Genomic DNA, 27,514 nt, shown 5'->3' with positions numbered 1-27,514 from the left:
AGAAATGTCCCAGAAGAAAGCATCTTTCTTCAGTTGTGGAGGTGGGCTAAAAAAACAACTATCTGGTACAGAGCAGTCAGATTTTATTTATTTGTTGCATTGCTCCATCCAGTTTGCAGATAGTGTCAACCAGACCACATGGGGTGTCTAAGCAACAGGGATTGCTCCAAGTATGACACACCTCATTATTTCGGTTCCAAAGACAGTATGGAAAAGGAACAAGGCATAAAAAACATTATTTTTCAAAATAAGCAAAAAGGGTAGAGAGTTAAGTACTGTTTTGGACACAATGTTTTCTTGGAGAAATTGTATCTGGAATTTAGTACAAAATTCACATAATGATCATGAGGCTAAAGAATTCAGAGTTTACTGTTTAAATGGTCTACAGATCTCACAAAGATTATTGTTAATCTTTGCCAGAATCAAGTTACTTTCATAGCCCCAGGAGGGTGAATTGGAAAGGTACACATATTTTCAATATTTTAGTACATTTGTCCCAGATTTGGACAAAGGGTTACTAGGTCAATGGGTATAAATTTCTGGGGGCTCTGATGGTGTAGTTTTTATGAAGGACATATTCGGAGGTTAACATGTTAGAAAATCAACTACCTTTAGGGCACTGTGCCCTAAAATAAAGTTGTCTGACAGTTGTGAATCATACATCTTAATGGTAGGCAAACAGTTTTGGCCTCCCAAATAGCAATTTTCCTGCAAACATTCTGAGGTCATTGAGAAAAATAAATAAATAAGCTGTCTCTCAATAGAGCTCTGCATTTCAAAACATGTCATGACAGTCAATATAGTAAAAAACTACAAAAGTTGAAAAAAATGAGGCACTGGCACTGTAGCACTGATTCTTACGGTGTCCTGGAAAAGGAGGGATAGGATGATAAAACAAAAACAAAAATTAACTTTTTAAAATCTCCCTCTTTGGTTATTCTGGACAATTATTTGTAACCTACTTATCACGGCTGTTGATCTGGTCTATCCTCAGTCCTGGAAGGCCACTGGATGACTTAGCCCAACCTACGTCACAGGGTTGTGGTTGTGTGGAGAAAGAATTCTGCCTGCACAGCCTTGACAGATAAGTTTTATACCTAATAAAGAAGTAGATAAGTTTTATCTTCCTGACACCTCAAAAATCAGCCACAATTTCTGTAGCTAGCTTAGACGATAAGGAGATTACTCCTTCCCATCCTTAAAAACAAATTGATGCACTTGGGGACCTGTACTGCTCTTTCACAAGGCTTATGTTAAGGTGAATTCTTTTCAAAGTCCTGACAATGAACATGCCAACAGGCTGAAAACTGTATCACATCAGAGGTGTGATCAACTAACCTATAGAAGGTGGCATCCTAAGATGTTTCTGGGTGATTCCAGGTTGATCTATGCACAGTCCTCCTCTCTAGTTCCTGGTCCTTAAAAATGTTCATGTTACAGGAGTTACTGTAGTTATCTTTTTGGCAGTGTCTATTCATTATTTGTCCTTGATCACTGTTATCTGCCACTATTTATCTGCTCTTGTCTCTTTAAAGAGGTGGATACAGCAGCACATGGACATAAAGGGCTTGAAGTAGCATGCCATTTGGATGTAATAAGTGGTGGTAAATAAAAACCAATCTTCCCCATTGTTTCCCTAATAAAGCACAGTGAACTCTTCAGCTGGCATTTGTTGCCTATTTATGAAAGCAAAGAGATAATTGCTGGGAATGTGAGTACAAAAAGATTAAACTTGCATACATGTATTAGACATCATGATTTAATTGTGCCACTTGTGTGGTGACGTTATGAATCATATGTTGTTGATTTGACATAATATGGATTCTGCAAGTTCTTAGAAGCAATTAGAGACATGTTTAGCAATTCGATTGCCAAAAGATTATTTTTCAAACTCCTGACACACTGATGAATTATATCCAGTTCTAAATCAGTTACAATCTTCTATCTTTTATGGATACCCAGAATCAGATGCCTGAGACAGATACTTCACCTGCCTAAGGGCAGAGCAAGCCCCTCCATAGCTCATATGAACAATTGTAGGAGTTCTTGAGTGCTCCATCTCACAGCATCTCCTGGCAGAAGAATGGGAGAAGGAAGATGCCACAGACTTTCATGAGAAAGAAATACCATTTTCAGTACAAGAGAACTATTATTTTCATATTATATTATGCATTTTGGGTTTCAGTTGGAAGGAGATGGGTAAGTTCATTGGAGAGTTACCTTCTCCAGCAAAGAACTTAGCATTCCAACATAGTTTCAAGAACAGTTTTGACATCAAAACTTATTTTGAGTTTAGGGTTAGGGAAATCAGCCAAGTTGGGTAAGAGGTAGAAGCAGAGAATAGTTAATTGATAAAGTAGATCTACAAAACAGTTTAAAGAAGTGGGAAGGAAAAAACCAAAATGATGTGCTGCTTGAGGAGCAGAATACAGCCCTCCCCATGCCATGTGCAGAGTGATGAGGTCTAAGTCCTTTGCCTTAATGATGGAGACAGCCTTGCAAGTAAGACAAGTCCTAAGGAAGAGCAAAGTCATGACAGTGGAAATGGCAGTGGAAGGGTAAATCTGTCTCTGAAAAAAAGCCACCAATGTTATGCAGTAAAGCCACTAATGTCTATCTGTCTGTCTGTCTGTCTATGTATTTATTGTGATTTTGCAGTAGATTATAATAGGCTATTATTAGCTTTTCAAGATAGCCCAGATACGAAACCAAAACCATGAGTACTAATATGACCTTTATTGTAGTGTTACCATAACCAAAACTTGTATGTCTGAAAGCACTTCCTGCCCTCATTTTATTTTCAAAAGAATTAGAGAGAATCCCTTCTAAGAAGCTTTCTCCTCCCCTTCATTCCTTTGGACTTTCTCTTATCAAAACATTGTTAGGCTGCAACTCTTCCTCTTGTCTCCCAAGGTTATTCTCATAGTCCATTCCAGCTACCTTATTATAATGTTTTTATTGTACTATTCTTAGTTACAAGCACACAGCAAATACATCTATTAGGACTGGTGATGGAAAAGTAAATATACACTGAAGAAAGAAATAATCAGTTCAGGAAATAAAGAGGTGGCGGTGCATAGAAGAGAAGAGAGCCCAAGGATTGTTTTGTTTCTCCAAAAGCCATGGAGAGATCAGAAGCCTGGATACTTTTCCATTCTGATCAGAGGTGGTATTCAGCAGGTTCTGACCAGTTCTGGAGAACCGGTAGCGGAAATTTTGAGTAGTTTGGAGAACCGGTAAATACCACCTCTGACTGGCCCCATCCCCATCTATTCTCTGCCTCCCGAGTCCCAACTGATCGGGACGAAATGGGGATTTTGCAGTAACCTTCCCTTGGAGTGGGGAGGGAATGGAGATTTTACAGTTTACAGTATCCTTCCCCTGCCACGCCCACCAAGCCACGCCCACAGAACTGGTAGTAAAAAAATTTGAATCCCACCACTGATTCTGATTCTGAATCAACTTGAATGCTCAGACCCTTGTATTCACATAATCTCAGCAGTCTTGGAAGGCAAACTGATTTATTTCCATAGGAAAGTAAATAAAAAAAAATATATCAAAAAATAAATAAATCAAAAAATAAAATAATAAAATCATCTTTGGAATCTGCCACCTCAATGCACATCACCCACCTGTCTTTTCATAGAACAACTGAGCCTAGAGTCTATTTGGAGATGGAAAATGGCCATGGGTCCACTTTTGTCTACCAAATGTGTTTTGTTAATATTTGTTGACCATAATCCTAATCCTAACCCTTTTTTTAAAGGTGACTTGAAAGGGACCACTTCTCACTCCTGATTGGATCTTCAAAGTTTGATTTTTGTGGGATTTAGATATCCTTGTCCATTTATCTGAATTAATATGTCAGGTTTTTTTTCTTCTTTTTTTAACTCTTTCAAGGTCAGCACCCCATTCGCTATATTTCCCTTCATCAAGTGAAAATTACTGAAGACATTCTGGGTGACGCAAGAGTATTGCTCCTGTGAAGTTAAAATCTACCTGGAACATGCATGGATTGATTTACAGGCTCACAGGTAATATGATCAACACTCATTAATTTATGGCCTCCCTGTCAAGAACTGATTTGCGGTTTAGGCACTTGTACATTTGCTTTTAACCAAGTAATGGGGAGGAGGAAGCAAAAACGAGTGCCCTTTCTTAATAGAAAAGAATGAGACAAAAGAATCCTATTAATAGTTTTTAATTCAAAAATTTATTTAAAAATCCATCCGTTCTCAGAAGAATGCAATCAATAAAAACGTGAAATGTAAAGCAAATATCATGACTAGTTCACTAGAATTATGTCTGGTACCCAGCTGCGAACGACCCATGGCTTATCAAGGTACAAATGACTAAGATCAATATTTAACTACATTCCTAAAATTCCATTCAGTACAAGTGGCATCTGGCATCCAAGGTTTCTGGTTATTTACAAGCAAAAAACTCTGGGGTGAAAGCACCACCATCAGGCACAATGTAGACATTCAGGGAGAGATCTAATTATTGAAATTTGAGCCTCTGATTAGTATCTAAAATGTCAATAAGGATGAGTGAGATGTTGTTGGTCAATGGTGAGGAGAAATGTACATTGTAGAAAATGCAAATTGTAAAAGGGAAACCTCAATGAGGTACTATCAAGGAGCCTTGATAGTACAGTGGTTTAGTGCACCCTGTTATTAACACAGCTGCCTGCAATTTCTGCCGGTTCGAATCTCTCCAAGGCTCAAGGTTGACTCAGCCTTCCATCCTTTCTAAGGTAGGTGAAATGAGGACCCAGTTTGTGGGGGCAATAAGCTGACTTTATATAAAATATACAAAAGGATGAAGGCTATTGCTTAATGCATTGTAAGCCGCCCTGAGTCTCCGGAGAAGGGCGGCATATAAATCAAATTTTTAAAAAAAATGATCAAAGGACAATAGCAACTTCTGAATGATGAAAAATTGCCACATTTAGGATGTTTTAGATGAGAAAAAAGCAAGCAAAGGGAGGCATGACAGAAGTGCGAAGAGACTTTTTCCTATAAAGGAGAATGTTTGTAGCTCAGGGTTGAAATGAGGAGCAGCTTTGATGATGTTACCTAATTTGGGTAATGAAACATCTGCAAGATCAGAGAGCGACAAGGACTCCTCAAACTTTTTCCTTTCCTTCTTATAGTTCAGTTTAATTCAGTTGAAAGCAATAATTTCACAAAGTATTCCAAATATGAAATACGCTATTCTGAAATGTAGTAATAAACACCAACAAGAACGACATTAAAAAGAATTGACAAAATCAGCAAGAATGCTATCACTGGGTACCACTAATGACTGAAACAGTAAAAGAACAGTCACAATGTCTCTCAAAATCCTGGGTGGCACCACTGCATTTCTGTTCAAATCTAGTTAGCTAATGTGAGAACCAAATGCCAAGTGAACAGACCAGACCCAGTAGTGGACTCCTGAGGCTTTCAGAGAAGTTCAAAATTTTCCTAAAGTTTGCTTTTCTTACACTTGTAAGTGTTCATTCATACAGTAATAGCAATAGCACTTAGACTTACATACCACTTCACAGTGGTTTACAGCCCTCTCTAAGCAGTTTATAGAGTCAGCATATTGCCCCAACAATCTGGGTCCTCATTTTATCTACCTCAGAAGGATGGAAGGCTCAGTCAACCTTGAGCCAGTAAAAATCGAACTGCTGGCAGTCGGCAGAATTAGCCTGCAATACTACATTCTAACCCATTGCGCCACCACAGCCCTTAAGATGCCTTTAAGGTGTTTGACAATAAGAGTATGCTATATTTTAACTTTTTTTTTATTCCATTGCCTGTACCGTAAGTTGTACTTTCTGTTAGAGAAACATGACTGTAGGACATTTGTCCCCTTCACCTAAATCCAGAGGGCCCCTTTGAAAAGTAAAGGTAAAGGTCTCTCTCGCACATATGTGCTAGTTGCTCCCGACTCTAGGGGGCAGTGCTCATCTCCATTCCAAAACTGAAGAGCCAGCGCTGTCCGAAGACGTCTCTGTGGTCATGTGGCTAGCATGACTAAATGCCAGAGGTGCATGGAATGCTGTTACCTTCCCACCAAAGGTAGTCCCTATTTTTCTCCTGGCATTTTTTACGTGCTTTTGAACTGCTAGGTTGGCAGAAGCTGGGACAAGTAATCGGAGCTCACCCCGTTACCCGGCACTAGGGATTCGAACTGCTGAACTGCCGACCTTTCGATCGGCAAGCTCAGCGTCTTAGCCACTGAGCCACTTTGTCCCTATAAAAATTAGCATTCTTTGAAAAGTATTGTCCATCAAAGCAACATTTCTATATGTATTTCTTTTATTGTTGGCCATGTTTCTAATCAGACATGCGTAAGATTATACTCATTATCTAGTTCTAGCAATTCCAAATTGGTACCCTCCCAACAACAACCCCAGATGTTATATCGATATATAATCTATAGTGGTGTGCTGGTAAATGTTTTACTGGATCTGCCAGCTCAATTGCCAGCACCAGGCTGCACTGCTGCCACCAAACTAAGCCATTGTTGCTCAATTCTGCTTTTATCTGGCTACAAAATTTCAAAAACAAAATTTAACAATAAGTTCTCATGAGCCAATATAAGGCAGTTCCAGCATACTACTGACTGGGGATGATGGTAGTAGTGAACCAACATCTGGAGATCCTCCAATTTGAAATGTGGATCCCAAATTCACCGAACCAACTGTAAGCATTTTGAACTAATATTCCATACACACATATGCTTACTGTAATTTATGTGTGTTTTCTTGATATTAATATCAATCTCTGTAAGAGTAAAGAGTGATATGCAACAGAGATAAAAAGGAAATGTTAAACTATAGCATACTCTTATTGTTAAGCATGCTGTACACACTATTGCAGACCAAATGTTGCATTGAAATGAAAATGATTTCCTATCAAAATCAAAGGAAATATTGAGGTGCCTCTGCATGCAAATCTGAATCTTTTTAATATGTTGCAGCAAACAAAAAATAATTTATGATTTGCCTCATCCAGCACAAAATCCAATTTTTCTTTGAAATATTATTTTATTTATTTATTTAAAGACAAATTTTAAATTTTAAAATTTTAAAAACAATTTAAAAAGGAGGTTAGGCCAGGCCAGCCTGCTGGAATAAAAATGTTTTGATGGCATTGGCGGTTGTGATGCCTATTTGAGCTTCAGGGAGCCACAGCAGAGGAATGAAAGAGCCACATGTGGCTCCAGAGCTGCAGGTTGCTGACCCCTGTTTCTAGCAAAATCTGTCTAGCCCCCAACCTGTGCACAATAATTAGTGCCTCAAGAGGCTCTGTGTAATACTCTGCTTTTCTTGCAACAGACACAGACTTGACAATTACCAGCTCTGTAGCAAATATCAGAGATCAGGCCTTTCATAATCAGAATGAGATCTTGACTCATAACCAGTCTTTCTGGACAATTTGGAACCTGAGGCTAAGAGATAAAGGAGATCTCTGATAACATTTTACCACTTAACTGGCAAGTGACGATATGGGACCTGACAACCATAACTTGAACAGGGTAATTTAGGGGGAATGTTTATTTTTTATTTATTTATTTGTCAAGCATATATAAGATAACAGATAAAAGTATAAACATGATTATGAATACATGAAATGGATATGAATAAAAAGGGACATTAGGACAGGGGTGGTAGGCACGTTGGTGTACTTATGCACGCCCCTTATGATCTCTTCTGTATCATGACTGCTCAAGGAACTTAAGGCAAGAAAATTCTACATACATCCAATTCTCAATAACATCCATACATGTTTCACACATTTGTTTGCTTGATTGATTAGCTGCCCGGTTCAAAGTACATGACTTTGAGTGGCTTTTAAACATAAAATCCATTTTTTGACTCACCTGAAAGGATGAGGTAAATTTCATATTACAACTTTGCAAAGTACATATATTTTCATGTCTGGTCTGAATGTAAAACTATATTTCCCATATGACTACATATTACTTTTAATAACATCTACTGCTCCTTTGAAGTTAAAAGGAAGTTAACATATTTAGCCTGAAGCGGGGCTGGGGGTAGATTAGATTAGATTAGATATGAATTATATTAATCAGTATTATGATGCAGGCTTAGTTAGACAGTCTTCATGCTTTAACAAGGTCAGCATAAAAATGGATTTATTTATTTATTTATTTATTAGTCGCATTTCTATGCCACCCAACTCCCTAGAGACCCTAGGGATTCCTGGCGATTCCTATGTTTTCAATAGTTTAGAGATTTACAGAAAATTTGTGGTTTTTTAAAAACAACAATAGTACTTTCAACACTAATTGTTTATATATCCAAGATGTGTCATTTAAAATTCTATGCAGAAATGCACTTTCACAGAGTTAAATATCTCAATAATTGAGATCAGGATGCCTTTGGTAGATAGCAATCATAAAGGTAAGCTAAATAAATAAATATATTCAAAAGGGATATATCATATACTGAAGATCCTTGGTTACTCTGAGATTCCAGCTACAACAGTGAGATAAAATATAAACTGACTGCATTTATTATGATCACCAATAGCCTCCCACCGGCCAGTCCGCTCCCACAGTCTGGATAGTGTACACAGAGTAAACTATAGCTGCAAGCCATGATCCCTGCCAGATGACTATAATAACTTCTGAAACTACATGAAGATTCTGCAAGCAAGCTTTCAGTACTGTTTATTTACATAGAAGAGGCAAGTCAACAACAACAACAACAACAACAACAACAACAATTATTATTATTATTATTATTATTATTATTATTATTATTATTATTATTATTATTATTATTATTTAGAAATTCTAAATTTACCGGACTTGAACATTTTGACTCTACAAAAAAACACTTTACTCGGAACAGCTTACATCCTCCGACGATACCTTAACAGTTCCTAGGTCCTTGGTTAGGACTCGAGCTGCTGAGCTATTAACCAGCCTCAAAGGCTGTGAATCTCACCAAAAATTAAATAATAATAATAATAATAATAATAATAATAATAATAATAATAGAAATAATAAAATGTATGTGAAAAGTTATCAACCATAAACCAGGTAATTCTAAATTAGCTAAATATTTACAACAAAAGCCCGTTTTTCTTTGCCTATTAGCTGATTCATAAATGTTATTTTCAGACTTCCATCTTTTTGCCCACAACTATTTCTAAAACTGACTTTCTGGTATATTTTGTCTTTAGTGTGTCTCATATGAGTTCCACCATGCTTCATAAACTATATCAATATACATCCTAGTGTGTATCACCCATAGGGAAACTTCACACTGGCCTATTAATCTGACTTCCACCAGTATAATGGCATTGGTTAGCCTGAATGATCACTTCCCTATTCCTCAATAGAATAGAATAGAATAGAATAGAATAGAATAGAATAGAATAGAATAGAATAGAATAGAATAGAATAGAATAGAATAGAATTCTTTATTGGCCAAGTGTGATTGGACACACAAGGAATTTGTCTTGGTGCATACGCTCTCGGTGTACATAAAAGAAAAGATACTTTCGTCAAGAATCATAAGGTGCAACACTTAATGATAGTCATAGGAAAACAGTCAATATAAATCTTAAGGATACCAGCAACAAGGTTACCGTCATACAGTCATAAGTGGGAGGATAGGAACGATGAGAAGATTAATAGTAATGCAGACTTAGTAACTAGTATGACAGTGTTGAGGGAGTTATTTGTTTAGCAGAGTGATGGCGTTCTTGTATCTAGTTGTTTTGGTGTGCAGTGCTTTATAGCGACATTTTGAGGGTAGGAGTTGAAACAGTTCATCTCCAGGATGCGAGGGGTCTATAAATATTTTCACAGCCCTCTTTTTGACTTGTGCAGTATACATGTCCTCAATGGAAGGCAGGTTGGTAGTAATTGTTTTTTCTGTAGTTCTAATTAGACTAACCATTTGAAAAGCTAAATAAAGAAACAATCCTGTGTGTTACAGCCACAAAGAGGGACAATTCCACTTAAGAGGCATAATAACTTATCTTGCAAATTATCACAAAGGGTAAAAATGCTACAGTATATGTATTTTCATTCCTTTTTTTTGTAGGGAAACTAATGAATAAATGAAGCAGGAAGCCTTCGGCTACTGTGTTGCTAGTGTTACTTGGCAGAGGCAAAGTTTTGAAACAATAGTGTCTTTATTACCAAGTGACTGAATAAATAATAACACTCTCGACCACAGACAAGCTAGCTTTTTTGTTTTTCTTCATTCTGCAAACTCCCCAAACAAAACAGCTCAGGACTCCAAACATTTAGGCTAAGACTCCTCAAAAGTGGGGAATCTCCATTTTTGCTGGATTTTTAAACCAACAAAAATAGCTTTTAGCCATCTTCTCAAAGAGTATATGGAAGCTGTTGTCAGCATAAGTAGAGGATATCTGAATGGGGAAAGCTGGTTTGGCCTCCGATTCTTTGCTTTACATACCCATTCATTTGTAAGGACAAGGGGCTACTGGATGTCTATGGAGATTCTCAATCATCCAGGCCATGGTTGTCCCAAAGGTGTTTTTTCAAACGTTTTGAAGAAGGTTCTTGCATGAAAAGCTAAATGTCTAAAAACAAAGGAAGTCCAGTTGCCTTTTGAAAAAGCGTCTTTGGGACAATAGGCTACTGGAACAAACTATACATGGATGAGACTGTATGTACATACACACATTGTACATGGATGACACACACATACATACACACAGAAACACATATTTCTTTTTTCAATTCTTTGAGATGAAACAAAAAGTAAAATCTTCTTCTTGGCTTCTGTATTTGAATTTAAAACCCATTAATAAAATTGAAATTATTCAGAGTAGGCAAATAAGATTTTTTTTAAAAGGATGGGGATATTTTTACTGTGCCTAGGCAAAGTTTCAGATGTCAGAGAGATGCATGATTTGTAGTCTGAACAGTACAATACAAATCATGTATATTTATTTAATTCCTCAAATGAGGAATGATAATTACTGTAACTAATCAAGTGGCTTCTTTATGAGGTGGTAGATACTTCAGCTGGCACTCTGACATAGTTTCCATCATTTTATCTATGGGAGAACCAACATAAGGTAGTGATTAAGGCAGCAGGCTAGAAACCAAAAGATCATGAGTTTTAGTCCCGCCTGAGGTAAAAAGATAGTTGGGTAACCTTAGGCCAGTCCTTCTCTCTGAGCCTTAGGAAGAAGGTGGCAAAGGCAATTTTTTTCTTCTGAAAAAACCTTACCAAGAAAATTACAGGGACTAGTCCAGGTAGTTACCAGGAGTCAACACTGACTCAAAGATGCACACAAAAGGATTTTACATCAATATTCTCCCTACCTCTAAAAAATTACAAGAAATTAAGAATTTCTCTCAAAGGGAAGGGAGCATAGTTGATTAAAATACTTACATACAGAGATTAAATACCCTCTTCCAAGTTATCCTAAATTTCCTAATGGTTACACAAGATATGTAGCTCTGTCTGGATTTCCCTTTAATCCACCAATAAAGCAGGACATATAACTCTTGCAAATGTCTGATAAGAGGAAAGGTGATTTCATGTTAAATTACATAAAATAAGCATTCCCTCCCCCTGCTCTTCTGAAGCATAGCTAGACACATTTTCTATATCCAGTGGTGGGATTCAAAAATTTTTACTACCCGTTCTCTGGGCATCGCTTGGTGGGCGTGGCCAGGGGGTGTGACAGGCAGCACTCGGCCTCCTGCAACCCCCTGGGAGCAAAAATGGGCTGTGGAGGGGATGCCACCCTGCGCCACATTTTGGGCCTAGGAGGCCTACCTGCACTTACCTGGGAGTCAAAATGGGACACGTGGAGACTCCTGGAAGAGGCAGGGTAGGCAATTTAACTACCAATTCGCCCAGTGGTGAAGTCCAAATTTTTTTTACTTCTGATTCTGTGGGCGTGGCTTGGTGGGTGCGGTGTGGCTTGGTGGGCGTGGCAGGGGAAAGATACTGCAAAATCTCCATTTCCTCCCCACTCCTGGGGGAAGGATATTGCAAAATCTCCATTACCACCCCACTCTGGGGTCAGCCAGAGGTGGCATTTGCTGGTTCTCTGAACTGCTCAAAATTTCCACTAGTAGTTCTCCAGAACCTGTCAGAACCTGCTGGATTTCACCCCTGGGTTCGCCTGAACTGGCCTGAACCAGCTGATTTATTTATTTATTTATTTATTTATTTATTTATTTATTTATTTATTTATTTATTTATTTGCTTTAATTTATATGCCGCCCTTCTCCGGAGACTCAGGGCAGCTTACAATGCATTAAGCAATAGCCTTCATACTTTTGTATATTTATACAAAGTCAGTTTATTGCTCCCACAATCTGGGTCCTCATTTCACCCACCTTTGAAAGGATGGAAGGCTGAGTCAACCTTGAGCCTGGTGAAAACTGAACTTGCAGTAATTGCAAGCAGCAGATGTTAATAACAGTGCTTTAGTCCACTGTACTACATGCTCTATAGTATCCCACCACTGCCTATATCCAATCTCAAGCTTGACTCTCCCATTAAATAACATGTGAAAAATAAAAATATTGTTGATCAGCACAGGGAAGTATTTGCAGTAATATCAAAGTATTATTGCTTATTACAATTATTTGCAGGCCACCTGATTCACAGGACTTTCTTTGGGGAGGGGGAATGAAGCCTATTAAAATTCATAAACATTAAATGGAGGGGGGAGGCAAATTTTCAATCCATGTTACTGCAGTGCATATATATACTACCTACATATGCAAGCATACATATGCTTTTTATCAGAACAGAATGAAATTTCTGGTAAAGGAAAGTCAGTCCATGTGCCAAATAGCTTTTTTTATATTGCATACTTTTAACTATAGCATCACCCTTCTAATAATTTTTACAGGACAGTTTGACTGAGACCCAATCCTTCTCGGTGCTCAGTCTGCCCTAATAAGTGCAAATCCATCAAGCATACCAAAGCCAGATGAATGTCGGTTGTTGGGTAAGAAGTACAAAAGGAGACAACAGACACTCATGGTGATTTAGTCCTTTCAGTTAGTTGCACAGTAAAATATGCAAGCACGCCAGTAATAAATAACAAATTATCTGCAGGAGAAATCAATGAATGAAAGAGGAGGAACAAAAAAAAAAATCCCAGGAAAATTGTAAAATGACAGTCTTGAAATAAAATAATAGGTTGGAATACCTTGGGAAAGGAAAGGATGGGTGAGGGAAAAAAATCAGAATGAAAATCTGGATAAATTAAAGAACTGAGAGATATTTAGAAGAGAATGGGAGCGATGATGAAGATAAATAAATTGAACTGGGAGAGAGTGTCATACCATATAACCATGGAAAAGAAAGCCTGACCAGCAACAAGATATTAATCAGTGGCAAGAGCAGTGGTGGGTTGCCCTCAGTTTACACCAGTTCTATAGAACCGGTAGTAAAACTGGTGGGAGGCTCCACCCACTGACCCCAATGTCATCAAAACGCTTCTGCGCATCTGCGCGCACAGCCCCACTACAAACCAATAGTAAAGGTAAGTAGAACCCACCCCTGGGCAAGAGGTATATTTCTATCAATCTGTATTTTTAGCTCTCACAAACATGCCATTTTATTAAAAAGGCTGTGGATTGTACAACTAATTGAAAGTGAAAACAAACCTGTCAAATTCTTAAACCCATTGTTCACCTTCCTCAGCTGGACTTTGTATGAACAAACCCCAATGATTATGACTTTTCAAAATGCCTTTGCTCATGGTCCTTTCTTCTACGAAATCCCCAATCTATATATTGAAAGTGGAGCTCCATGTAGGATGTTGAATTAGAGAAAGGAAGTTAGATATCCATCCTAATTCAGGTCAGTGTAAAACCATATGCCAAGAGTTCCTCATTTTGAGTTGGCAATTGTGATTTGAGCCAAGTTAAAACACAACGTTAGTTCCAACCTCAGTCATACCAGGGCCTTATTTTGACCATATGTTGTCTGTCACTTCTTATTCCAAAAAATGTAAAGCAACTCTTGGTTTATCTTTTCCATTTTGAAGCAGCTTGGTGGTCCAAATCTCAAAGCAATAAGCATTAATGTGAGGGCTATGCCATGTTTCTGATTCAAAGGCACAAAATGATTTGGAGCATGCAGAGTTGCTCAGGAATCACCCTAAAAAACAGTTGCATCCTGTGTTAGAATTGTGTAGTTCACTGCCATGCCAACCTGGGGCAGAATATATGTGGTTAAAGCACCATTTTGCCTTTGAATCCAAAGTGCTGTTTCACAACACCTGAGTTAGATGATAGATAGATGGTAGATGGTAGATGATAGATAGATAGGAGAGAGACAGAGAGAGAGAGAGACAGAGAGGAAGAAGCTTCTTGGATGAGAAGTGAAATGTCTTCCAAGAAAACCAGAAATTCCAGTTGCCTCTTGAAAAAGCACCTTTGGGACAAATAGACAGACTATATATTTCATTCTATAAAACAAACTAGGCATTTCACTATTTCAACTTAATCAAGATGTAAACATGACCTAGCAGCATCTTTTTTCTGCTGCATCCCCATGATATTACCATCATCTCATCCCAAGCCCATTGCTGAAACAGCTTAAGTTATTCGTAGCTGAATCATGCTAACATAGTGTTTTTTCTCTTAAGTCGACAACATCCATTTCAGCTGCAAGATCAGTACTATTGAGATGAGGTGAATCGGTTCCTTTCATGGTGTGGAGACAATAACTTGGTCCTTAACACCAATAAGACCAAGGAGCTTATAGTGGACTACAGAAGGAATAGATCAGACATCCAGCCCTTGGTTATCAATGGGGAGCAAGTGGCCAATTTTAAGTTTTTGGGTGTTATCGTAAAAGAGGACCTGACCTGGGGCATTCACGTTGAGCACTGGTCAAAAAGGCCCAGCAGAGATGATACTACCTGAGACTTCTCAGGAAACAACAACTGAATGAAAAACTGCTGGTGGCCTTCTACTGCTGCACTATAGAGAGTATCTTAACTTACTGCACCTGTGTATGGTTTGCTAATTGCACAGTGGCAGATAGAACAGCACTCCAGAGGGTTAACATCACTGTCCAGAGGATCATTGGTTGCCTTCTCCCCTCTTTGGAAGAGCCTTATGGCTTCCGGTGCCTTAAGAAAGTTCAAAAATTTTTTAAAGATCCATCTCATCCTGGGCACCCTTTTTTTTGAACTATTACCATCTGGCAGACGGTACAGGATAATAAAAACAAGGACTAAGAGGCTGAAAAACAGCTTCTATCCCAGAGCAGTAACTACGTTGAATTCTACTGTATAGTGCAATATTAATGCAGTATCAGGGGTTTTCAATTCAATTGTGTAGAATGTGAAGGATGTGTGTTTTTATTTTATTTTTTATAGTTTTCGTATGCATGATGTACACTGAAGATGTCATTTAATTTCATTGTACGAGGTGCAATGACAATAAAGTAAACTTAACTATCTATTATGACTCACCACCCATTATATCGGAGGTGTGAGCAAGTAACCAATAATGGGTGGCATTGCCCAGCTTCTTCTGACCATTTCAGGCTGATCCGTGCCTGGACTTCCTTTCTGGTCAGTTTTGTCTGCCTTCATTCCTCTGCTCTTGTCTCTGGATGCAGAGCTGGATACAGCAGGAATGTGCCAGACATCTATTAAAACTGCATAAGAGGGCCAGGCTTATTGGAAGATCTTCAAGACTGTTTCCACTGCCAGTTTAGCATAAAGCTGGAATAGCAAGCCAATAACCCCTCCACAATGACTCCTGTAAGAAATAGAAGAGTCTGGGGCTCACACATTGTTGTACTGATAAAAAAAGGAGAGGCCCAAGAGAAAAATCTCAAATAAAAGTTATTCTTGTAATTTGGCAACCTCTGCAATCCCAATTGTTTGTTTGTTTGTTTCTGATGTTATTCAGTTCAGACCAGTGGTGGGTTGCTACCCGTTCACCCTGGATCAGGAAAACTGGTAGCGGTGGCAGAAGGCTCCGCCAACCCACCCAGACGTCTCTGCACATGTGCAGAAGTGTTGTGCGCGTGTGTGAGCATGCATATGCCTGCAAGCAAACCAGTAGTGACTGAAACCCACTACTGGTTCAAACTATGACAGAACAGGAGAAGGGAGGAAGGAAGAAACCTAGAGACAATGAAGAGAATCCTGCAACTAATCCCATTGCTATTGACATGTTGTTTATCCATAATCAGGGCTGCACCATTCAGCAGGGAGTCAAAACGAACAGAACAGGAGGCAGCAAATTTCATACCTTATATATTTTTCTGCCCTCATAAGGATAGAGTTACACAGGCACTGTACGTTTTCGTCATTGGCTTTAAGTTGGTCTGCAAATTCCTCTTTCAAATTAGTTTAATTTCAGACCTGCTCAGAACTATCTTCTGCCCAAAAGCATTCCAAAACACTGTGATTATGTTAAAAGTTGCACTCAACCGTCCTCCAGTGAAAAGTAGTGAAAGGAGCCATGTAGAGGAGGTGCACTGATGCTGAGCCAATTTTCGGTTGGCAATCACAGCTTGGAATTGCCAGTGCTATTCAAGTCTCAAATGGCTGAGCAATCATTTTACTCACAAGAGCACAATCTGTTTCGGGCTTGTCATGCAGGTTAAACAGTTTGTTACATCCAAGGAACATATTTTCTAAATGCTTAGCTTCAAGTACTGCAATGGTTTTTTAAATATGTAAATATCCTTAACAATGTTTTGACAACAGCACATGCACTGTTTTTTTCCTCCAAAATTATATTTAATTTTAATGTAATATGTGAGATTTCTCCCTTTATTTTGTTTGATTTCTTCAGGATAGAGAAAGTGTTCCTACCTGACTGGTGACATTTTCTGCAGTTTCAAGATATTATTAAATCAAACATTTCGCCATTCACACAATGATAAGTATACATTTTTTAAAAATAATAAAAATTTGATTTTAAAAAAAGACATGATTAAATCATGATTCACTGAATATAAGATAAATTATTGCATTTGGTTATTAGTACCATCAATGGAATATAATTCATGAATTATTTTACACACTTATTTTAAATCGGATTTAAAAGCAGCACATTTAGTCTCCATTCAATCTGTAAGAATGTTTATTGCATAGAACAGAATATTGCAACAAATACATTCAAAAGAATGTTGCAACAAATACCATTCATATCGTCCAATGTGCATCAAATATACTGTTATAAAATTTTGAAGGGGTTATAAAATGGAATTATAGCTGTTACATGAATATTAAAGTAACAGAATTTTACTTTTTAAAAGGATATAATTCAGTAGGCAATTCTCTTATACATGTTGTATCCCTCCACTGCTGATCTGATTTAAGTGGAAACATTAAAAGCAATCTCCCAGTTGATTTTGTTCCAAGTCTTAATAGTTTCTTAAATGATAAAGCATCTGTAAAAAGCTAAGTCAAACACTTTTAAGAAAAAAAAAAACCCTGAATGTCAGATATATTGATGGAAGGGTTACTATTAAGATTGATGTAAGTTCACCTTGTGTGGCCCCACACAATTACCATTCTCTGAGCTATGCAGCATTCCTTAAATACTAGAATTACTTATGTAACACCAGAACTGGTTTATTTACATTTCCCTGTATAGATGATGCATTAACTATGCCAAAGTATTTCTTGCCTAAAAGACTTTTAACACCTATGGAGCCAAAGAGCATCCATCACAGGCAAAGGGCCCACTCACAGATGCTGCTACTTCATCTTTTATTTCCCAATTAGCACCAGATTTACTGTATAAAAGGTAGTGAAAAGCAAGGGAAAAAAGAGGCCAAATAGAATGTCTGAAATCAGAAAAATGAAAGCTTTTACCTCATGGTCTCTTGCCAAATTCACCACAGTCATTGTATGGCTTTGAATGATGATAAACTAAAATGGATCGCAGTCGGCCTCTTCACTGCCCTGACAAGATTAACTTAATTATCCCCTAAAATCTGACTTTAAGCTACAGAGAATGAGTGGAAAACAAAGTCATAACATCTGGATCTCTTGTGGTTTGATGATTACTACTTCTGTTAACTGCATGCCTTTAATTTTAGATATTTTGTCTGACTTTGAATCTAATGTTTTCCAGGATGGTTCAGAATAAAACAAATCCAAATCACAGCTAAAGTTCCCATGAAGTAACAATTCTTCATGTAGTTAAAATTCGGAAATCAGAATGTTAATGTTGGCAAATTAATATTGTTACCATTTCTGCCTCAATGATGTAGCAGTGTGATGAAATTTCTCCTACAGGAAATCCTTGACTTACAGTCACAATTGAACCCAAAATTTATGTTGCTAAGTGAAACAGTTAATGAATTTTGTCCCGTTTTATGACATATCTTGCCACATTTGTTAAATGAGTCACTTCAGTTGTTAAGTTAGTGACATGGTTGTTAAGTGAATCTGGCTTCCCCATTGACTTTACTTGTCAGAAGGTTGCAAAAGATGATCACATGAGCCAGGATACTGCAACCATCATAAATATGCATCAGTTGCCAAGAGTCTGAATTTTGATCACATGCCCCTGGGGATGTTGCAACAGTCATAAGTGTGAAAACCAGTCATAAGTCACTTTTTTCAGTGCCATTCTAACTTCAAATGGTCTAAAATGAACCGTTGTAAGTTGAGGGCTATCTGTAATTGGTCATTTTAAAGATTCATTGGGTTGTGAAGGGGCATAATTTATTTTTATTAGATTGGTTGGGAAGGTTCATTTCATTTATGACATTCTTTCTAGATGTCTAGCCGTTTCTGCAGTTTTTGTTCAACTTTGTTTCTCATCAGTAGCAAACTTGAAACATATTGAGGACTACAGGGGTCCTTTACTACCGGTTCGCAATGGGAGCGTGCATGCGTGCTTGCTTCGCTCGTGTGCACTTCTGCACATGTGCAGAAGCTTCTGCGCATGCGCAGATCATCAGTGATGATGTCAGGGCAGGTGGACGGAGCCTCCCACCGCCATTACTACTGGTTCACAAGAACTGGACCAATGGTGAGTTGCTACCGGTTTTCCCCAGTTTGGTAGAGTCGGTAGCGGAAATCTTGATAGGAGAGTGAACCGGTTCACTCCAAATGTCGGTTGGGCCCTCCCCCCTGCCCCCGTGCCATACCTACCTTTATTTCTTTTGTTTTTAGCTCAGCTGTAAGGCACGGCAGAGTGGATTGCCACATTTTTACTCAATGTGCTTGCGCGCTTGCGCGTGCAAAGCACATGCGCGATGCAAACTGGTGGTAAAACTGGTTGGAACCCACCACTGAACCGGACTGAACCGGGAGCAACCCACCACTGGAGGACTACTGTATATTGTAGCTTTTCACACAGACACATCTGGGCTGCAATACTCCCGACAGCCACTAGATAGCACCAGAGACAAATAGAGATTCTAAATTTTAGTTTGCACTGAAGTTTTGCAGCCAAAATGCAGGAGCCCCAGAATTATTTCTTCTGGTATGTATGTATCTTCAGCTGTTTTTAAAAGAATTTTAATTCCACTCGGGTAGAACAGCTTTGGTAAATCCTCTGAACTGCTCATAGGTTTTGTAAGGTTTCATAAGGTTTTTATCAAAGGAAATTATAAAACATTTTTATTCCCCAAAAAATATTTTATTCTCTTATTTATTGTTTGCCTATTGAAAGCTATGTATAACTTTACATTTTGTGGCAGTTAAAACAAAATCAGAAAATATATCCAAAGTTGTTTTAAAACACATATTCTGATGATATTGAAGTACAGAGGAACATGGCCTTTCTGGTGTTGATGGAATTTACTGTAATTTGTGTTAACATTGTTGCCTTTTTTCCCCTTTGAACTTTTTGTTGAGAAAGAGTTTTTACCCAGCTTCTGGTTATTTCTTTGGCCTGAAATATTGTTCTGGGAGCAATGAAAATCATATTAGCGGACCCTTGCATGATTCAATAATCAAAGGCTGCTTGTTTAGGTGATGGCTTCACTAAAACCATATGAGTGAATAATAAAATGAATAATATTCACGTACTTTACAATCTCAGCATCCTGGAGAAGATAAGGCAATCCCAGTATGTTTGGTCCTGAAAAAACTTGCTTCCCCTGAATTAAACAAACATCTCCAGATAATGTAATGTTAATGTATTTGCAAATTCAGAATGAGCTGACTAAAATCCCCAAGTACTATTTTACACACAATAGATTCTTATAAGGTTTCCCACACTTATAGAAAATAGTATATATTATAGTAATGTATGACTATAAACTAATACATTAAAAACCAAGTCATCTATAGTTCAAATGTAAAAAATGAAAAAACATACATAGCTCCATTTTTTAATTCCTCATCTGCTCCAGTTCAATTTTGCTTGAAAGAAATGAGTGGCTTTCCATGCACAGTTATCTTTTTGTCTTTGTTAAATGCACCAAATTGGATTCAAATGGCTTACAGTACATAGTTTTGTTCCTTAAAATACCCCTAAACTATAAATTCTAGCAACAAGAAGGCCTTCCTACCTCCGCCAATTTCAAGCTCATCTTCATCTAGAAATCTCAATTTATTTTATTTTTTTAAAAAAATGCTGCTGTCAGACGCAAAATTTTTTGCCACATTCCTGGGCAATAGATTTATCAACTGAAGGTAGATATCATGTTATCATTCTGGATTTGTCTATTTCTCAATGTACTATAGGACTATATAGGAATCATTATAAAACCAGTCATAATTACCTGCTTGTCATCATTTGATGCTGCCTCTGTCTAATTGCACTTTCCAAAGTAGCAACTTGGAAGCATTAAAGAGACCGATGTAGATGATATGCATTCCTAGTCATGCTGTCTACAGCAAGATGTTGCTGCTATTCCTTTATGTTGGATTTAGGAGTACGGTTTCCTTAAGCACAGTAGAAGCAGCTCTTTGAGTTTTCCTTGGTTCCCTAGCTACTTTTACATCTTACAGGCAATTGGAAGAATTCCTCATCCAATCACATGAAAGTAGGTGGGGTTAAAATAATGAACCTGAAACGCTGGCTTCAAACTAACTGTGTTTCAGCCTGACCCAGATCCTCTCATGCAGGAGAAAAAGAGAAGCGCCGGATAAAAAGGAAGATTTACATTCAGCTTAGAATTTGTGACATGGCTTAGATTGTAATTAGAATCTTTTAAGGTATTGATATACTGCATAGAATGGCTACATGTTTATATGGCTCTTAATTTACAGCAAGGATTTTAAATGCCTCCTTTGTCTCTGCAGAAAATTATTGTAAGGCTGTCCTGTCTTTTCTTTGTTTTTTTATGTTGCAGACATTAGTGAAGTTTGGCTTCAGAATATTCTGGCAACCCTTCCAGCTCTTTCTCTGACTTTCTAATTACATATTTGGTTTCCAGATATGCTGGCAAATTATATGCATGAGGAAAATCATAGTGTGGAAAGTATATACATTTCAACTTCTCATATGTCAGGTGCATATTAAAATCTAGTATTGACTGAGTGTATCCCATATATAATTCATTAACAACTGCTGGGAAAGACAGCAGAATAATTGTTCCAGGCAACAAGGCCTCTACTACAATTCCAAAAGCTTCAATTAAATTTCTTCAGGTAATGAGATTTTTTTAAAAAAGTTCTCAGCTGAAGCAGACAGTGCTTAACAAGACTTCCAAAAATTATAAATGGGTATATAAATAAAAACTTCTTTCTCCTTTTGTGACTTGAAAGAGTCCATTGAGGTTGAGCAGCCAAACACCTACAGTAGTGGCCAAAATTGTGGAAACCTTTTGGGAAAAGTGTATTTTCTAAAACTAGCTAATAACACCATTTTTTGGGAGTAGTGCCATAAAATTATATATCAATGGAAAGGTAATTTAATCAAGAATGTAATATAATAACTTTTATGAAGGATTTGCTATTAGAATAGTGGTTACAGTATAAAGAAGAAAAGTGAAACACGTAGAAAAAACGAGATATACAAAAATTATCACCATAGAAAAAATGAGATATACAAAAATTACCATGTCAGTTAATACTTCGTTGGGTAACCTTTAGCATGAATTACGGCCTTACAATATCTTCCCATGGAGTGAACCAAGTCTTTTAGTTCTGCAGCTATTATAATGTGAAACCAAGATTGAATGATTGCTTCTATTAACTGGGTTTTATTGCTGGGTCGCTTCTGACTAACTGACTTTAGTTGGCTCCATAGATTTTCAATTGAGTTAAGACCTGGGCTATTCCCAGGCCACTCCAGCAATGTAATATGATTATCTTGAAACTTCAAAAGAAGTGGTGTTATTAGCCATCAAACCTCAAAAATACACTTTTCCCAAAAGGTTTCCACAATTTTGGCCACTTTTGTAAAGACCAGAAGATGGCATGAGAACCATAAACTCTCCTGAAGTAAATACTCTATAGTAAACTGTAGATAGAAAATTCATAAAACTGCTCTGTTTCACTTGAATTTTGCACCACGAAGTATGAAAAACAATTGCGGGAGGGGGCGGATAATGTTTTTTGAACGCAAAATCATTCACTTCTCTCAAAACATAGTTTTTTCAATAGGCCTGAGGATCCCCAGATAACAGAGAGCCCGCATCTTTGTTGTGTCCTGTGTAAGATTCTGATGCCTTCTCTCATGAACTTGTTTGTATTTATGTATTAATGTTTTAATGGCTTTTGAAGAACGTTTTCATTGCTGTCTTTAGTTCTCCCATTTGTGAGATGGGCAGTCATATAAATTTGATTGATAAATAAAGGAGATCCTAAAAGATACCCAATTCTTGTTCTTCTTTGTGCAGAGCCAAAACAAGATCTTTTGATCTTTTGAGGGGAGGACAATAAAGAGAACTTCCTTCACTCCATCTACAAAAAGGACATTATTGTAAAACTAAGGTAATTTGACATCTTCCACTCTACTATCAAATAGCAGATCACTTTAGAGGATATAGATTTATTCAGTGACAAAAAAAAAATAGTCTTCTAGCAGAAGGATAAACTGGTGCTCATGAAAGACAACTAGATAACTACAGACTCATGGTATCTGCCATTTGACCAGGTTGATGGATTCTTCTAATGGCACAACTGATCTTAGCATTAAGTTGCAAGCTTAATCTTATATCTGTTTCCATTCTGTGCACATTTATGAGAATAAGTAGCAATGTGGGAAAGGAAGTTACAATAATAATCATCCTTCCTAAGTGACAGAAAGGTGGTGTTTTTTAAAGAAAAATAGAAATTGAACTATATAATTCTTTTATCATTTTTAATTGATAAACAATCCCAGAGATGAGATGTTCATTGAAATATTTTTATTTTAAGCTACTTTGAGACACTATATACCTTTAGGTACAGTGGTGAAATCCAAATTTTTTTATTACCAGTTTTGTGGGCGTGGCTTGGTGGGTGTGGTGTGGCTTGGGCGTGGCAGGGGAAGGATACTGCAAAATCCCCATTCCCTCCCCACTTTGGGGCCAGCCAGAGGTGGTATTTGCTGGTTCTCCAAACTACTCAAAATTTCCGCTACTGGTTCTCCGAACTGCTCAAAATGTCCATTACCGGTTCTCCAGAACCTGTCAGAACCTGCTGGATTTCACCCCTGCTTAGGTAAAGGAATAGAACTATCTGGAATCAATAAAATAAAGTACTAATTTTTTTAAAAAGTAGCTAAACTCAAAGTTATGAGATTACCACACCAATACAAGCATTCTAAAAAGAGCCTCTAACTTATTTAAACATGATAATGGCAATATTTTCCTTTGTAAGGCAATATTACTCAATAGGAAGAGTGCTATTGGCCCAATTAAAATGACACCAATAAATATGGCTATAAAGTCATAAAGATGATATCAAAGATATGAGACATGGAAAATTAAGGCTAACATTTCATTGAAATGATGTATATCAGCAATGATACCTCCAAGGTTAAAAATATGAAAGCAAGTAGCATCGTGAAAATCAAAATTGTATCTACCACTTCAAACATTGGTGTCTATACTTTCTGCTTTTCTTTTGAGGATCTCATCAACTACATCCAATCATGGCTTCCTCAGTCTTCATAGCTTCAATCAATTGGTACTTTCACATAACAATTTTTGAAAAGTTATAGGGATATTAAGTTGGTAGCTTATTCTTAACTGTGCCTTAAACACAATTTAAATAAAATAAGATTAAATAAAATCATTGTTTAAATAAAAACAAGAACTTTTGGTTTTGCCATGTTTTGGCCAGCATGCCACAAGTGCAACGAAAGCCCAGCTTTACACCAAGTATGCTTATGCTATTCCATACAAACTAGGATCTCTAACCTAGGAATTCCCTTACATGTCAACATTCTGCTTTCCACATCCCACCAAGTAAAAGCTATGTGCAATATACTCAGGAAGCCATATTCAACACTTCCAAAGACAACACAAGACATAAAGGTTAAATAAAGATGTTCCAAATGCACAAGATTGCTGAATTACAATTTGTTCAATCAATTTTGGAAGAGGAGAAGGGACTTTATTTAGTTTGTTCATAGTTAAAGTTTATGCGTGTGTGTGTTAAAGCCATCATTACTATATGGAAACATTAGCTTTGAAAAAGAAAATTTTCATAACTACTTAAGCAGGGAGTTAAAATCATACTTATTTATATCCAAGAAACATTTTACAAGAAATAGAATATATGTAGCTCAGGGTTAAATTGTGGAGTGTTGGGGGTGGCATATAATTTTCTCCTTGGTAGTTCCTGGATTAGGGTATTATTTTCTGCTTGATCACTCAACCTACTACAGCACAACTACACCAAGCCAAGCAACTCTAGAGAGTGAAGAGAAATCAAAACATCAATGTGGAGGGAAGTATGCAGTGGAGTACCCCAAGGCTCTGTTTTAGGCCCAGTGCTCTTCAACATCTTCATCAATGACTTGGACGAGGGGATAGATGGGGAACTCATCAAATTTGCAGATGACACCAAGTTGGCAGGAATACCCAACACTCCAGAAGATAGGCTCAAAATACAGAAGGATCTTGACAGACTTGAACATTGGGCGCTATCTAACAAAATGAAATTCAACTGTGAAAAAAGCAAGGTTCTACATTTAGGGAAGAAAAACAAAATGCACAGGTACCTATATGTGGTACCTTGCTCAATAGTAGTAACTGTGAGAGGGATCTTGGAGTCTTAGTGGACAACCATTTAGATATGAGCCAGCAGTGTGCAGCAGCTGCCAAAAAAGCCAACACAGTTCTGGGCTGCATAAACAGAGGGATAGAATCAAGATCATGTGAAGTGTTAATACTACTTTATAATGCCTTGGTAAGATCACACTTGGAACATTGCATTCAGTTTTGGTCACGACGATGTAAAAAAGATGTTGAGACTCTAGAAAGAGCACAGAGAAGAGCAACAAAGATGATTAGGGGGCTGGAGGCTAAAACATATGAAGACCTCAAGCTATTCTCCAAAGTACCTGAGGGTAGAACAAGAAGCAATGAGGAGAAACTAATCAAGGAGAGAAGCAATTTAGAACTAAGGAGAAATTTCCTGACACTTAGAACAATTAATAAGTGGAACAACTTACCTGCAGAAGTTGTGAATGCCCCAACACTGGAAATTTTTAAGAAGATGTTGGATAACCATTTGTCTGAAGTGGTGTAGGGTTTCCTGCCTGGGCAGAGGGTTGGACTAGAAGACCTCCAAGATCCCTTCCAACTCTGTTATTCTATTCTATTCTATTCTATTCTATTCTATTCTATTCTATTCTATTCTATTCTATTCTTTAATCTATATAAAGTAATAATATGCAAGAAAAATTTAAAATGGCAGCCCCCAACTATCAGCACTAATACTAACTAAGTGGTACCAGATTTCCTTCCTAGCAGTCCAGACAGGAAACAAAGCAAAAGGATCAGAATTCAGATTAATAATGTTTGCTAGAATGAATGACATCAAGAGATCAACACATGATGTGGTAAGGCAAACCAAGTATTAGGATGGCTGGCTCCATTCCTATAGCATAAGGCAGTGCCAATCAGTACAAAGAAGCATCTCATACAAAGCATATTCATCGCCACTGTATGTTACCAGTACCAAACATGGACACTTACAATAAAACATAAATGAAAGTTAGTCACCGCAGAAATGAGATCTTTGAGGAAAGCTGCTAGAGTGACCAGAAGAGATAAAATCAGAAAGGAGATCATAAGAGAAAGAATTGGCATAGATCCAATCTTAAACTACATACAAAAACAGCAAATAAAGTGGCTTGCTCACCTGGAGAGGATACCGTGGTAGTCCATACTATACAAGGCATATGTAAAAGGAGGAGAAAGTCAAAGAACACAAGGCAGACTTAGAAGAAGATGGAGAGATAATATCAAAAACATATAAGACTGGGCAGCCACCTATCTGAAATGGTATAAGGCTGTGATGGCGAACCTATGGCACAGATGCCAGAGGTGGCACGCAGCGCCCTCTCTGATGGCACTTGAGCCGTCCCCCCCAGTTTAGCTCCGCTGCGCATATACGCGTACCTCCCACCGGTCAGCTGGTCTTTGGGTCTCTGCTGCGCATGCACAGGGGTTGGGCCACATGCGGACCCCCATTTGCACATGCATGGGGGTGGGGCACATACACAGGGGTCACGGGCATTGCATTTGAGGGGTTTGGGCATGGATGTACGCCAGGGGTGGGTTCTACTTACCTTTACTACTGATTCGCAACAGGGCCGCGTGTGCGCTCTTCTGCACAAACACAGAAGCATTTTGATGATGTCGGGATCAGTGGATGGAGCCTCCCGCCTGTTTTACTACCGGTTCTATAGGGGCAACCCACCACTGATGTGCGCATATGGGCACTTGGTCCAGAAAAGGTTAACGATCTCTGGTATAGGGTCTCCTGATTGAGCAGGGGGTTGGACTAGAAGACTCCAAGGTCCCTTCCAGCTCTGTTCGGATTGATTGATTGATTGACTGATTGATTGAACATCAATTGACAATGTTTAAGGCTTCCAGAAGAACAAGAACCAGAATTTTGTATCTCCCTCAATTCCCTAGGGAGGTAAAAAAAAAAAAGCAGGATGCTGATGATGATGATGATGATGATGATGATGATGATGATGATGATGATTTGTTAGGTGAAAACACAAAAATTCGAATGACTCCTCTATGTCAAGTGTAGCACTTTTATAAATACTATTTATGGAACATAATTTTCTTATGCTCTTATAATGAAGGAGGTTCAAGGTTTGATCAATGCAATATCTTGCTGTTATTTTTGAAACTTTTGCTAGACTTCCTATCAGTGTGAGAAATAACTCTCATACCACTTCTTCTTAAATTTTCCCCTTCCTTGTCCCCAGAGAATCCTGGAGATTTTCCTGTCCCCCCTCCTGAATCCTAGCAGAAGCAACCAATATACAAATAATGTCTACCTTTTCTCTTCACTCTCTACTCTCAAGCAACGAGAAATAAGCTTCCTTTTTTTTCCCCACAAGAAAAAGTTTTAGACCAGGAATTTATGGCAGCCGAGTGTCTATATGACAAGTCATCCAAATAGGATTG

General features: G+C 37.8%; 1 protein-coding gene across 3 annotated transcripts in view; it reads right to left on the bottom strand.

Annotated features, from left to right (window-relative positions):
- Nucleotides 1-20,929, bottom strand: part of SHROOM1 (shroom family member 1) — a 44,716-nt gene extending 23,787 nt beyond the window's left edge. For 2 of the 3 annotated variants that reach the window (XM_034404658.3, XM_060688557.2), the window contains exon 1: nt 20,705-20,929. The gene's annotated coding sequence lies outside the window, so the exon portion shown is untranslated. Of the gene's footprint in view, nt 1-20,006; nt 20,078-20,704 lie in introns of all 3 variants that reach the window. The other variant, XM_087883642.1, reaches the window with a different exon arrangement.
- Nucleotides 20,930-27,514: the final 6,585 nt, after the last annotated feature.

This window comes from Pantherophis guttatus, chromosome 2 (genome assembly GCF_059756535.1).
Source record: "Pantherophis guttatus breed Tessera chromosome 2, ASM5975653v1, whole genome shotgun sequence".
In the NCBI taxonomy this organism is placed as follows: domain Eukaryota; kingdom Metazoa; phylum Chordata; class Lepidosauria; order Squamata; family Colubridae; genus Pantherophis; species Pantherophis guttatus.
The sequence above is the reverse complement of the archived record's forward strand: the minus strand, read 5'-3'. Positions and strand labels throughout refer to the sequence as shown.